Source organism: Peromyscus maniculatus, chromosome 7, assembly GCF_049852395.1.
Source record: "Peromyscus maniculatus bairdii isolate BWxNUB_F1_BW_parent chromosome 7, HU_Pman_BW_mat_3.1, whole genome shotgun sequence".
Lineage (NCBI taxonomy): Eukaryota > Metazoa > Chordata > Mammalia > Rodentia > Cricetidae > Peromyscus > Peromyscus maniculatus.
Window position 1 is genome coordinate 37,899,804 of NC_134858.1, and position 12,071 is coordinate 37,911,874.

General features: G+C 45.3%; 1 pseudogene; it reads right to left on the bottom strand.

Moving 5' to 3' along the window:
- Positions 1-9,950: 9,950 nt before the first annotated feature.
- LOC102918791 (prefoldin subunit 2 pseudogene) lies at positions 9,951-10,555 on the bottom strand (annotated as a pseudogene).
- Between the last annotated feature and the right edge of the window lie 1,516 nt (positions 10,556-12,071).

Here is a 12,071-nt window from a genome sequence, read left to right on the forward strand (position 1 = left end):
GGTATGGGTGAGACAGGCAAGGTAGCACTTAGTTTTTTAGAGACAAGCTTTTACTACACACACCAGTTTAGCCTAGAACTCACAATCCTGCTTCAGCTTTCTGAATATTCAGATTATGGGCATGTAGCACTAGATCTGGCAAGACAGGCCCTTTTATGCCCATTGGCTAAAATGTGGCTCAGCGGTTTGTCTGAGGGAAGCAGAGACTGTATACCAGGCTCTGCACCAGGTCCTTAGGAGGTACCGTGCTATTAATACTCCCGATAACCCCACACGAGGGCGGTTCAATCAAGGCTTTCCAGTTGAGAAACTCAAGTTGCAGAGATACTGAGGAAGTCAAACGAAGTCACACAGTTGTCTCAGACAAGTGGCAGATCCATGGTTGGAGAGCCGGTCTAAATCCTCCACCTTTTTCCTTTTTTAAAAAAAGCGGCCGGTCTTAGCTCCAATTGTGTCCAAATAGAAGCATGTGTTGCGGCTGGCTGTTGAGTCTCAGATAAAGAGCTCCTTTTAGACTTTCGAGACAGCCAAATGCTTTCAATATGCTCCCAAGGTTGGTGACTGGGTCTGAATAGAAGCCAGATGTTCTGGATCCCAGAATTATTTCCTTACATATTTGTTCTCGCTCTCCCAACCCCCAGTCCTCCGTTCAACGGAGGAGGAGGAAGGGGAGGTGAGACCAGACCTATTTTGCTTCTTGTGTCTTTTTTTTTATAGAGAGCAGTTGAGACTGTATCTGGGCTGGAGTGGCCTGTGACCTGGGGTGGGATGGAGACTAGAAGAAAAAAAAAAAAGAATAGAAAGGGGCCCTGTGCTGCCTGACCCTTCTGTATTCCTTCACAGTTGACAGCCCAGACCCAGCTTCCCGCTAGGAGGAAGTGCCCTGCCGTTAGCCTGTTGATGACTAAAACAGAACCAAGGCAGCTCTTGTCAGCTCTGCTTCCTCCATGCGTGTTGGCAGGTTAAAAAAAAAAAAAAAAGATTCTTGTTTTATTACTGTTTGTCAGACTGGGGAGCCTTTGAAGTTCTTTATAGATCTGACTTTTATTAGAGAACGGAGGAGTTGGGGGTTGGCAAGTGGGATGGATGCAGCCCATCAAAATATTCCGCAGAGCACCCAGCCGGCTCACTCCCTGGCACCCCGTCTTTGTCTGAAAGGGTTTTTGACATGGTGTTTCTGTACGTGGCCTGCCTTCCAGATGAGAGAGTGACATCTATTGTCGTAATATGGGGAGGAAATTATGATTACTTAATGATAGCGTGTCGCCGCTTGTCGGGTCTTTATTTTCCTTTTAAAGAGTTCCTGTCACAGCACGGCACAATCGGCCTTCAATCCTGGGACTGAGCTGGGACCTCATGTCGGGTACAGGGTGGTGCAGGGGGTGTCTGCGGAGAGCAAGAGGGAAATAGCAACAAGAAAAATGTTGCCGTCTGGCTTGGCTCCCTGCTCCCCTCGGCCCGGTGGAAGCAGAGGCCTCACTGATGTGTGGCCTGGGCTGTGTATACGGGATTTCAAAGTACGAGTTTCAGTTCCACAAGGATGTCTGAAGGCTCCCAGACCCTAACGATCATCACCCCTTCCCTGAATCCAGAAAGCATTGCTCACAGAAACAGGGGGCCGAAGGTGAGAGCAGAGTCAAGTCTCACTTGGCTGGTGCAACGCTTCATTTTCTGCCCTCATCCAACAATAGCTTTCTGAGCCCTGGAACTGAGCATCAACTGTGCGTTCCTCTGATGAAATAAGAAAATACAGACTACTCTACTCATTGCAGCATGTAACACCTTTCATTCCGAAGCTGGCCCTTATCTACCAAGGTCTACCTCTCAGCCACCTTGGATGCTTTGTCCCAGTCAGGCACCCTTCACTTCCTTAAAAAAGGAGTATCTATCTATCTATCTATCTATCTATCTATCTATCTATCTATCTATCTATCTATCTATCTATCTATCTTGTGTTTGTGTGATGAGTGTGCACGGTATGTGTGTGTGTGTGTGTGTGTGTGTGTGTGTGTGTGTGCGCGCCTGGGACAAGTGTGGTTCTTAGAGGCCAGAGGAAGACACTGGGTGTCCAGCTCTATCACCCTCCACTGAGTTCTCTTGAGACAGTGTCTTACACTCAATCCACAGCTAGTCTGACAGCCAGCAAGCCCCAGACATCCTTCTGTCTCTGGCACTTGAAGTGCTGTGGTTACTGGTACATATGGGACCATGCTTTGTTCTAGGGATTTGAACTCAGGTCCCCATGGTTGTGCAGGAAGCACTTTTACCTTATCAACCATCTCCCCAGCCCCAACCCTCTTCCCCTTTTCTTGAGACAGGTTCTCATGTAGCCCAGGCTAGCCTTGAACTGGCAAAGTAGTAGAGACTGACTTTGAACTCCTGATCCTCCTGCCCCCTACCTTTAGTGCTGGGATTGCAAACATGCTATACCATGACGGGCTTAATGTTGTGGAATAGTCTTTTTGTACACTGTAAAGATGTGTCTTTGCAAGATGCCCTCTGATTGGTTTAATACAGAGCTGAATGGCCAATAGCTACTCAGGAGGAGGTTAGGCAGGACTTCCGGGCAGAGAGAGAGGAAGAGGATATGACTCTAGACACTGGAGAGATGCTAGGGGACATGAAGAGAAAACAGGAGATGCGAGATGGAAGACAGGTTAAAAAGCCAACAGGTAAAATGTAGATTAATATAAATGGGTTAAAGCCTAAGCTATAGGCCTAGCTTTTATAGTTAATAATAAGTCTCCGTGTTGTTTTCTTGTGAGCTGGGGGTATAGAAAAAGACTCTCTATAGCTTAACAACTAATTTAAGTCATGGAATATTTGCAATCCTGGGAAGAGCTAGATACTTGTGATCCTATAACTTGTGACCCTATTCTCACGACTCTATATCAGTCTGGTTAGTCTAGGAAATATAATCAGTATGAAAAGAAAGCTGAAAAATAAGTATGGTGAGATATGACTCACCTAACTTAAAACACCCACAGCCCATTTTGTCTCCATCTCACAGGTGTCTATTACACATTGTAGCCCATTCAATTACATCCCTCCCCACCCCAGTCCCTGACTGGCTGAACAGAGTAATGGCTCCTCTCAACGACTTCTGGCTACTTTCTGACGCGGCCGCTTCCAGGGTGACAATTTCCGGTTTTAGTCTGCTTCCCTCACTGAGTCCTGAGCCCTTAAGGGCAGCAACTGAGTTACATTTAGCTTTGTGCAGTAGGGACAAGAAGTCACAAGAGTTTCATGAATGCTTAGAGTAAAATGTCATTAAAAGACACTAACTTGGTCTAACTACAATAATGAATACGATAGTAACTAGCTCTTAACTTTTTAGAAAGTTAAACTTTTTGTCTTCTAATATATCAATTCAATATTTTGCTTCATTATCATTATCACCCATCCCCTGTCAGGGCTGGAGATCTGGAGACTGAATACAGGGACCTGCACATGCTGGGCAAATGCTCTTCTTCTGAGCCAAACCACCACCTCCTGCTTCCTTATAATAATTTTGTAGGTGTTTGCTTTTTAGATAGAGTCTCTTTATAGAGCCCTGCCTGTCCTGGATTAAAGGCGTGAATCACCACCCCTGTCATCCTTACAGTAGTTTGAAATATGTTATGCAGAGAGCAGACATTAAATGGAAGAACACATGATTTAGAGAGATTAAATTACTTGTTTATGATCTTATAGGTCACAGGGTTGACTTCCAAGACAGTACTTCATGTGTACATGTATGTATGTGTGTGCATGTGTGTGCACATGTGTGCTACATGTACATGTGTATGTGCATCTTTTTATGTACATATCCCAGGTCAAATGAACATGTACACAAGTGCATGCAGAAGCCAGAGGTCAACACTGAGTTTTTTCCTTAAGTATTTTCCATTTAATTTTTTGAGGACATGGCTTTTTTTCACTGAACCTGGAGCTCATTAATTTGGCTAGGCTGGCTGGCCAATGACTTTCGAGACTCCTCCTAACTCCCTTCATCCCTCTACGCCTATCCAGTGTTAGGGTTACAGATGCTCACCACCAAGCCTGAATTTTTACATGCATGCTAGGGATTTGAACTTAGATCTTCATGCTTGAGCCACAAGCACTTTACCAACTAACCGAGACGTCTCCAAGCCCCAAGATAGTACTTTTCTATTGGGGCTTTTTGAATGAGAACAAATTCACAAGTCAGTTCATCCTTCCCTTCCTCCTTCCTTTCTGCCTCTCTCCTTCCCTCTCTCCTCATTTACTCATTCACGTAGCAAGGAATAATTGAACACCATCTATATGCATGCTATTATCCACGAGGGATAAAATAATAAGTAAAACTTCCTGGCTGTGGCATCTGTGTAGGTAACAGTCCTTTGGAGAACTTGAAATCCTTCTAAATAATGCACAGCATGTGGGCTGGTCAATGTTTGGTAACTTCTTGCAAGGATGTGTCATGCTAGAATAGTGATAGTAAGATGAAATGTTTCCTGGGACGCTGACAGAGTTCTCGTCACTTGGAGATTTTTCTGAAGCTAATTGGGAAGGGGGTGGGGTATTAATTCACTTTGTTGAGTTCTTAAGAGCTCTTCCCTGCGCAGTGAATTGCTTAATGGTGGAGGCTTTGATGCAGGCAGGTACTTTTAGTAGAATCCGACTGCTATTGCCCTCTTTCGCAACCTGCACTGTTGTGTGGGCAGAAACCAATTAGACCTAAATTAATTAGCAAGAAAATGATGGGCCCACTTGCTGAGCCATTCACAACAGCCGGTGAGGAACAGCCTTTGTAGGATGCTTCGAGCTTCTGCTGAACCCTAATGATTGAAGTACTTCCAAGCATGGGAGTAAATTCAAGCAGTTGCTGGGGCAAGTGGTTTACTTCTTTTAACCCATGAAAGTCCTTAATTCAGAGGCAAAGCATGGGGCTTGGAACTTCTCGGTTCTTTGACAAGCATTGAGATAGATGGGCTTAGAATCGAGTCGTTTCATCTGTTAAGGCCATCAAGAGTTGAAAAAATTGATGGCTGAAAATCACACAAGGGCCAGTATTCAGATGGAGAAAAGTCAACATTGAAACAAGGACAGTATCCCACTAGTCCGCTGCAGGACAAGCTCACTCTGGCAGGTTTCTGCAGACTCCTTGCTGATAGCTCTGCCTCTGCCTTTTTCTTTACCCGGGTTCCTATTCCCGGGGCTCCGATCTCAACTAACGGCTCCTCCGTGGCCTCTCATCTTCTCTGATATCATGTCCAACCTTGATCACTTCCCTGTCAAGACCACACAAATTCCACCTTGAGTCCCAGCTGTTCACAGTTCTTGTCCTGGATACCACACTTGCATTTTACACGTACTGACATGGCATGATTGGATGGGTAGACACCTAGGAGATTACTGATGTGCACCAGGTCTGTGGCTGTGAGGATGCCTCTAGAGAGGACTCACTCAGAGGGAGGACTCACTGAGAGGGAAGACCCACTCTGACTTGGGGACTAGGTGGAACAAAAGAGAAAGAAGCCAGAACAGGCTTGTGCTCTCTGTTTCCTGGCTGCTGTGAGCAAGCTCTTTTCTTCCTTGGCTCCTGTCTGCCATGATGCCCAGCCTCCTTGCAGTCCCAGAATCAGAGACATTTGACCATTGACTGAAACCTCTGAGACAACTGTGAGCTACAGCAAACCATTCCTCCAATAAAAAAGTATCTATCAGGTGTCCTGTCATAGCAGTGGAAAAGCCCAGCTTCTAAGCCAGAGATCCAAGCCCGGGTATTCACTTCGGATTCTCGTTGACTTCCCTACGCTTTCTGTTATTCTTATTCTCCAATGTAGAAACTCCATCAAAACCTGCTTCCCTCTACCCCCATTGTTATTACTGTCTTAATAGAGGGGACTAGTAACTTTTCTGAATTATTTCAAAAACCACTTTTTTTTTTGTGGCGATCTTGCACACCGTTTTGTAATTATTATTTTGGAGGGGGTTGATGGGAAAGGAGCCCATGCCAAATGTCTACTAAGCTATACCATCCCCAAATCCTGTTTGTGAGTTTTCTAATTCATGGCCAGATTGATCTTTCAAGGGGGAGGGGACTTTTAGAGTGGTCATTGACACTCTTAAATCTTAAGACATTCATGGCTCTGAAAAGCTGAGGGATAATATCTAACTTCCAACTTCAGCCTTGGGCTTTGCAATAATATGATCCCAGCTCTAGCTACTATGCTCTGGCTTTTTGGAGTTCATTTTTTCTTGTGTATTGTTTCTACTTGCAGCTGAGGGCAGATACATCCAATACAGACTCATCTTTCAAACCTTAAACGTAGACTATATCTTGAGCTATGTTAGGAAGCCTTATTATGCAATGTAAGTACCTGTTACTTGTCTATCTTTCACATGGATGGGATAGTGGCTTGCTCATTACTGTGTTTCCAGAGAAGGCAGAGGGGGGGTTGGTGAGTTTAAATTTGAATCGACTCATCTTGTAGATTTTCCTCCCCTAAGACTCAGCCTACTTTAACTTGTCTTCCATACTGCTCCAGGGTGATCTTTCTGAAATGCAAATGAATCTATACTGCTCCCAATAAATCTTTTAGCAGCTCCCCGCTATTTGAGAGAATGTGGACTATGCTCTTTGTCACAACCCTCTGTTGCTTTTTCCACACAGTATTCACTTATTCAACTTGTTGTCAAACTGCGTTTTCATTCCCTCTTAGTCTTTGACTCTGAGACGCAGACAAAGTTCTAGCCTTCAGGGTCCATGTTATCCAGGCTAAGCCAAATAATACCATCACTGTCTTGGCCACAGTGACAGGTTTAGGAATATACAGGTTAGCCAAAAAGGCCTATGAAAGTTTCATAGGGATATTTTGGAAAATGACTCTTAACTAGATCTTGTACCAAGGCAAGCCCAGAACTTAGGTCAAAACGATGTAAGGAGGAATCCAGATCTGGATAGTCCTGGTTACTTTATTTGACCTTTGACCCAGTAATGTTTGAAAGAGGCCTTCCCTTGTGATTTCATCCAATACCCTTTTCTGCTTGCCTGAACCAGATGTCAGTTCATCTACTTATGCATTCATTGCACACAGATTCACTGTACTTCTGCACTGTTCTAATGACGGTGACAAACAGGTAGACTAGGTCTTTCTTCAGTGATTGACAAGAGACCTCACTGATCCATAGTCCACAAACACACTACATGGCTACACGCAAGCTTGGTCCCATTGTGACTGTACAGAATCAACCCCCCCCATCCTGATCACTCACATCTCTGCACCCAGCCATCACTGAATTGTGCCTTCTAGCATCTCTTCTCTGTGCCATCCCCTCTTAACACCTTTGTCTTCTGCCAAGAATCATTTCCTCCTTTACCCATTGCATGCCACATCCAGTGCCATCCTGGCCCAATGTTTCCCCTAGACCCTCACCGAGGCCTCCTGGGCATCTCTTTGGTCACTTGTTTGGTTACTCCACCACCTCTGCTCCATTGGTTTTGTTTGATATCAGCCCTGAAAAATCTCACAATGCTGATTTAGCGCGAGCATCTGCTGTCTAAGAACTCACTTCCGGTCTTCAGTGTATAGTTTGGGGGGAAAACAAAGAACACTGGGAGGAGTGCCATAGTGAATGAGTACCTCTAATTTCTGTGGGTCTACAGTGCTGCTTATAACCTTTCTGTGTGACTCTGGTCAACAACTCCCTTTTGTCCTTTCAGCTGTTATTTCAGACCTTGGCTTTTCCACCTAATGCCTGTCTTCTAACTCTCCCCTTAATCACTTAGTAATAGATCGGTGCACATTGAAAGCTTGCTATGTAGTAAGTCTATACTGGGCGTTCTCAAACATGGTGGTGTCAAAGGAAGGGAGACAGTGGACTGGGATGGAATAGAAGCCGGGAACATAGACTGTTTGGAAGGGGGTTTAAGAGGGCTTCATGTAGTATTTCATGGTAAAGGAAATAGTCCAGGTGATGTCGAGAGAGTGAGAGAACACAGTGGGGAGAATTCATGAAAACAGAGCACAGAGCTCAAAGGGCCGGTGGAGTAGACTGTGGCCCTTCCCTCTGACACTCTCTCCCACCTTCTTCAATCTCTTCCTCCCTCCCTTCCTTTGGAGTTAACAGCACTTTAGAATATTCCCTGAGGAGCCCCCAAAGAAGATATCAGTGAATTCGTAAGTGGGAGACACAGCTCCAAGTTGCCCGTAGCATCCCAAGGAGTTCTTCATAGGGATTTCTGCTCAAGTGAAGCCAGGGCTCTTAACTTAGAAGCAGAAAAGAATGAATCAGTGTGAAACAGAGTGGTATTTTGTTAAGAAAAGATTTTTAGGTCGAGTGTAGTGGTGCATGCCTTTAATCGCAGTACTTGGCAGGCAGAGGCAACGGGGAGTCTTTGTGAGTTCCAGTCTAGCCTGGTTAACTTAGTAAGTCCGGGACAGCCAGGTCTACATGGAGGCCCTATCTCAACAAATAACTAACAAAAACAAAAAAACAAAGGTTTTAATGGTTATGCCATCAAATTGCCTTATGAATATTTATGTTTCTATCCATAGGCCTGGCTGTTCCCAACCTTGGTCAGAAACATTTCTTTTCTTTTTTCTTTCTTTTTCTTTTTGGTGGGCAACCATCAGTGCTGAGATTCTTGACTGGTCAGAGTCCTGAGAATGAGTGAGTGAGTGCTCAGGCTTACATGGGACACTTGTATTACCCCCGCCCCCCAACCGAGGCAGAGGGAACATGGCAGAAAGGGAGGGGAAAAGACTAGAAGAATTGGAGGATGAGGAGGGGTTCTGGGAAATGCTGACTTCAGGATGTGACATGGTTACCACACCCAGGAACCCACAGCAGCTGTGGTTACCCGCACAAGACCTTTGCATGATCAAGCCAGCCAAACCCCAGCCTAGATGGAGCAGGTGGTCTTCAGGCCCCTCTTACTGAAGAACTTCTGCACTGAGGTGTTTTCTGGGCAAGGAGGGGCCATCATGGAAGGTTTCCCATCTTCCAGTGGATGGTCCCACACCTATGCATCTGTGACTTTAATAACTGGACTTAATGACTCATTAAAAACAAAAAAAGAGTAAAAAAGAAAAAAAAAGACATGAAGTTGGGAGGGGGGCATATTAGGAGGGAGTGGGGAGTTCAAAGTTGGGAAAGAGAAATAAATATGGTCATATTTCACTGTAAACATATACGAGATTCTAAAAAAGAACCCAAACAGCTATGGAAAAAAAATCCTGAACTACCAATTTCTGAATAAAACTTCTGAGGAGGAAAAAAAAGTGTTTTTAAAATTTATGGCTCTGTAGGCATGTGTCTGTGTTAGTGAATGCTCCACGTGTACAGGGGCCTGCAGAGGCCTCAGTCTCTTAGAGCTGGAGTTATAGGTGTTTATGAGCTGCCTGATGTGGGGTAGGGAAGGGAACTTGGGTCCTGTGGAAAATCAGTAAGTATTCTAAGCTGCTGAACCATTTCTCCAGCCCCAAGTAAAGAAAAGGTTTTTTAACACAGATTAATCACTAAGGGAGGAAAGGAAGAAGATATGGAGGGAAGGAAGGAGGCAGAGAGAGAGAGAGAGAGAGAGAGAGAGAGAGAGTTAGAAAAAGGGTAGTATGTAGCCAAGTGAAGGTCTGTGAAGTCTCAAGACTCCTCCAAACCCACCTTCCTCCTTTTCTTACAATTGGTCTTCATCTTAAATCCCTGATGTCACAGTGTGGCATCTCCCCGATCGAGTTAGTCATTAACGTACTGTGCTCCTTCCTCATTCTGTCCCCTCATCTACACTATGATTGCTGATCGTGTTTAGAGCCTATGGAACCCTCACCCGGGTTAGCACAGAGGTCTCTGATCATCTCCTGGTGCTTTTGTGAAGCCTCCTGTACATGGCCATTCAAACAGTAGTGCAAACATTCAAATTTGCCTGGGTTGATGGATGTTGAGGATCATTCATGAACACCTATTAGGTTCAAGTGAAGTTCAAACTCTTTTTTTTTCCCTGACCAAAACATTTAATTAACAAAAAAATTACAATAGCAGAGAAAATAATAATAATAACAACAACAATAAAAAGAAATTAGAAGTGGGAGTCAGGGTGAAAAAGAAAGTGCAGAGGCCTTAGTTCCTAAGAGATCAGCACTCCTGCTGAGCTGGACTTAGCCCCAGCTCCTTCTGAGCTTTCCTTGGCTGCTGGCTTCTCATCTTCCCCCATAAGACAAGTGTTGTGCTCTTCCAGAAATTCATTGAGTTCTTTCCCCTTTGCCTGAAGCTGCTGTGACAGTGTCTCGATGATCTTCTGTATCTGCTCTTTGTCACCCTCCAAGGCAGGCGGCACTTCTTTGACGGTCCGCTCTACCAGCACACCTCCAACCATGCGGTAGCCCTTGCGGGTTTCATCCACTTCCTTCAGTGTATCAATCACTAGGCTGTGCTCATTCAATTCCATCTCCCGCCCAGCTACTTTGGATGCCAAGCCTCTCTGTTCCTGCCAAAGGCGGTTAAAGCCAGCAGTTACCTGTTCGGCCAACACCGCCCCCTTCCCCGTGCTGCTCCGGCTGCTGCTCTTGCTCACACCACCGCCGCTGTCCGCCATCTTCGCCACCTGCCGAAGTTCAAACTCTTGACATCCCATTCTAGTCACTTTTCATGAGGTAAACAACTTACAGGAAGAAAGACAATTCAGAAATTTAAGTTCACACCAGCTGGTTGTTGTTGTTGTGGCCCTGAGATGGCAGGAAGCATGCAGTGGGAGAGCTGGGGATCAGAGAAAGACAGAGAAGACACACCCCAGCAACTCCCACCCTCTAATCAGGCTTCACCTTCACGGTTCACACCTCCTCCCCGGAGCCCAGCAGTGGAGGAAGGCGTGGTAGTTAGTGCTGTCGTGGTCCCCGCCCAATCACCTCTCAGCAGTGCGGACAGCTTCTAATCAAGATGCCTGGAGGTCCTGCCCTTGCCCAACCTCTCTAGGCTGGGTCTCCATCCTTGCTATGTTCTTTCTGTCTCTGTGTACATGTGGTTTCTTCCTAGTTTTCTGTTCCAGGCTTGTTCTTGAACATTCCTCAAGACTCAGCTCAAGCTTTATCTTTTAAAATAAAGATTTCTTGATCAGCCCTCTATCCCCCACCCCAGCCAACTCCTCCAGCTCCCTGAGCTTGGGACTCTCTGTAGGTCCACAGTGATTTGCTTGGCCCGAGCTCCTTACAAACCAGCCAATGGGCTTCTAATGTCTGTGTCATGCCCAAGGCAGGGAGATGTGCAGGCTGCCTTTGTCAAATGAATTAATAGTGTAGCTTACTCCATATGCCGGTCTGGGATGACATATGACCCAGTCTTGAATACTTTCTTTAAATCACACTATAAACATTTCACTTGACATAGAATTGCAAATATAAAATCACTCATCCAGTACTTCAAACCACCTAGACCTTTGTCTGTTTCCTGTGACAGAGGGCTGCGCCGGCAAAGCAGCCTTCTCACGATTCTCCCCGTTCTCCGTGCTTATGGTTTATAACAGGAGAGACCTCCTCTAGTCTTTGATTTCTATTGCTTTTGTTCTGTTTTCGTGCTCGCCGTTTTAGATAACAGAACAGAGAAGATGAGCTATCGAGTCGTTCTTGGCTGACTTGTTTCTGAAGCATGCTTTTGTTCTTCCCACCTTTCCTTAAGTCAGTCTTTAGAACAGGGCATGAAAAACAAATTAGAATAAAAGGAAGCAGATCTGACAAATTTCTGTGAAGCTTCCTGTTTCTTTCAGATCGATGGTGGTGAGGTCTCGAGCATGCTATTCACAGCTGTTCATGCTGCCCTTCTCTTTAGACCATTTTTTATTAAACACACACTCAAAGTACGATACTATGATTTTGCATCTTAATGTACACAACAAATCTGTGAAAAATTATTAAGGCATGAAAGCATTTGGAAACCAGAGAGGGCTGGACTTAATGTGGGGGCATGGGAGAGAGTCGGGAGAAGAGTGAAGGGGGAGGGTCGAGCAGACGCTGGGTCTTAACGGTCCTGTATACCAACTCCACATGTCTGGGCTTTCCCCCAACAGTGGTGGAATGCCATAGGCTTGTGACCTGTCAGATGTGGGCTTTGTAGATAAC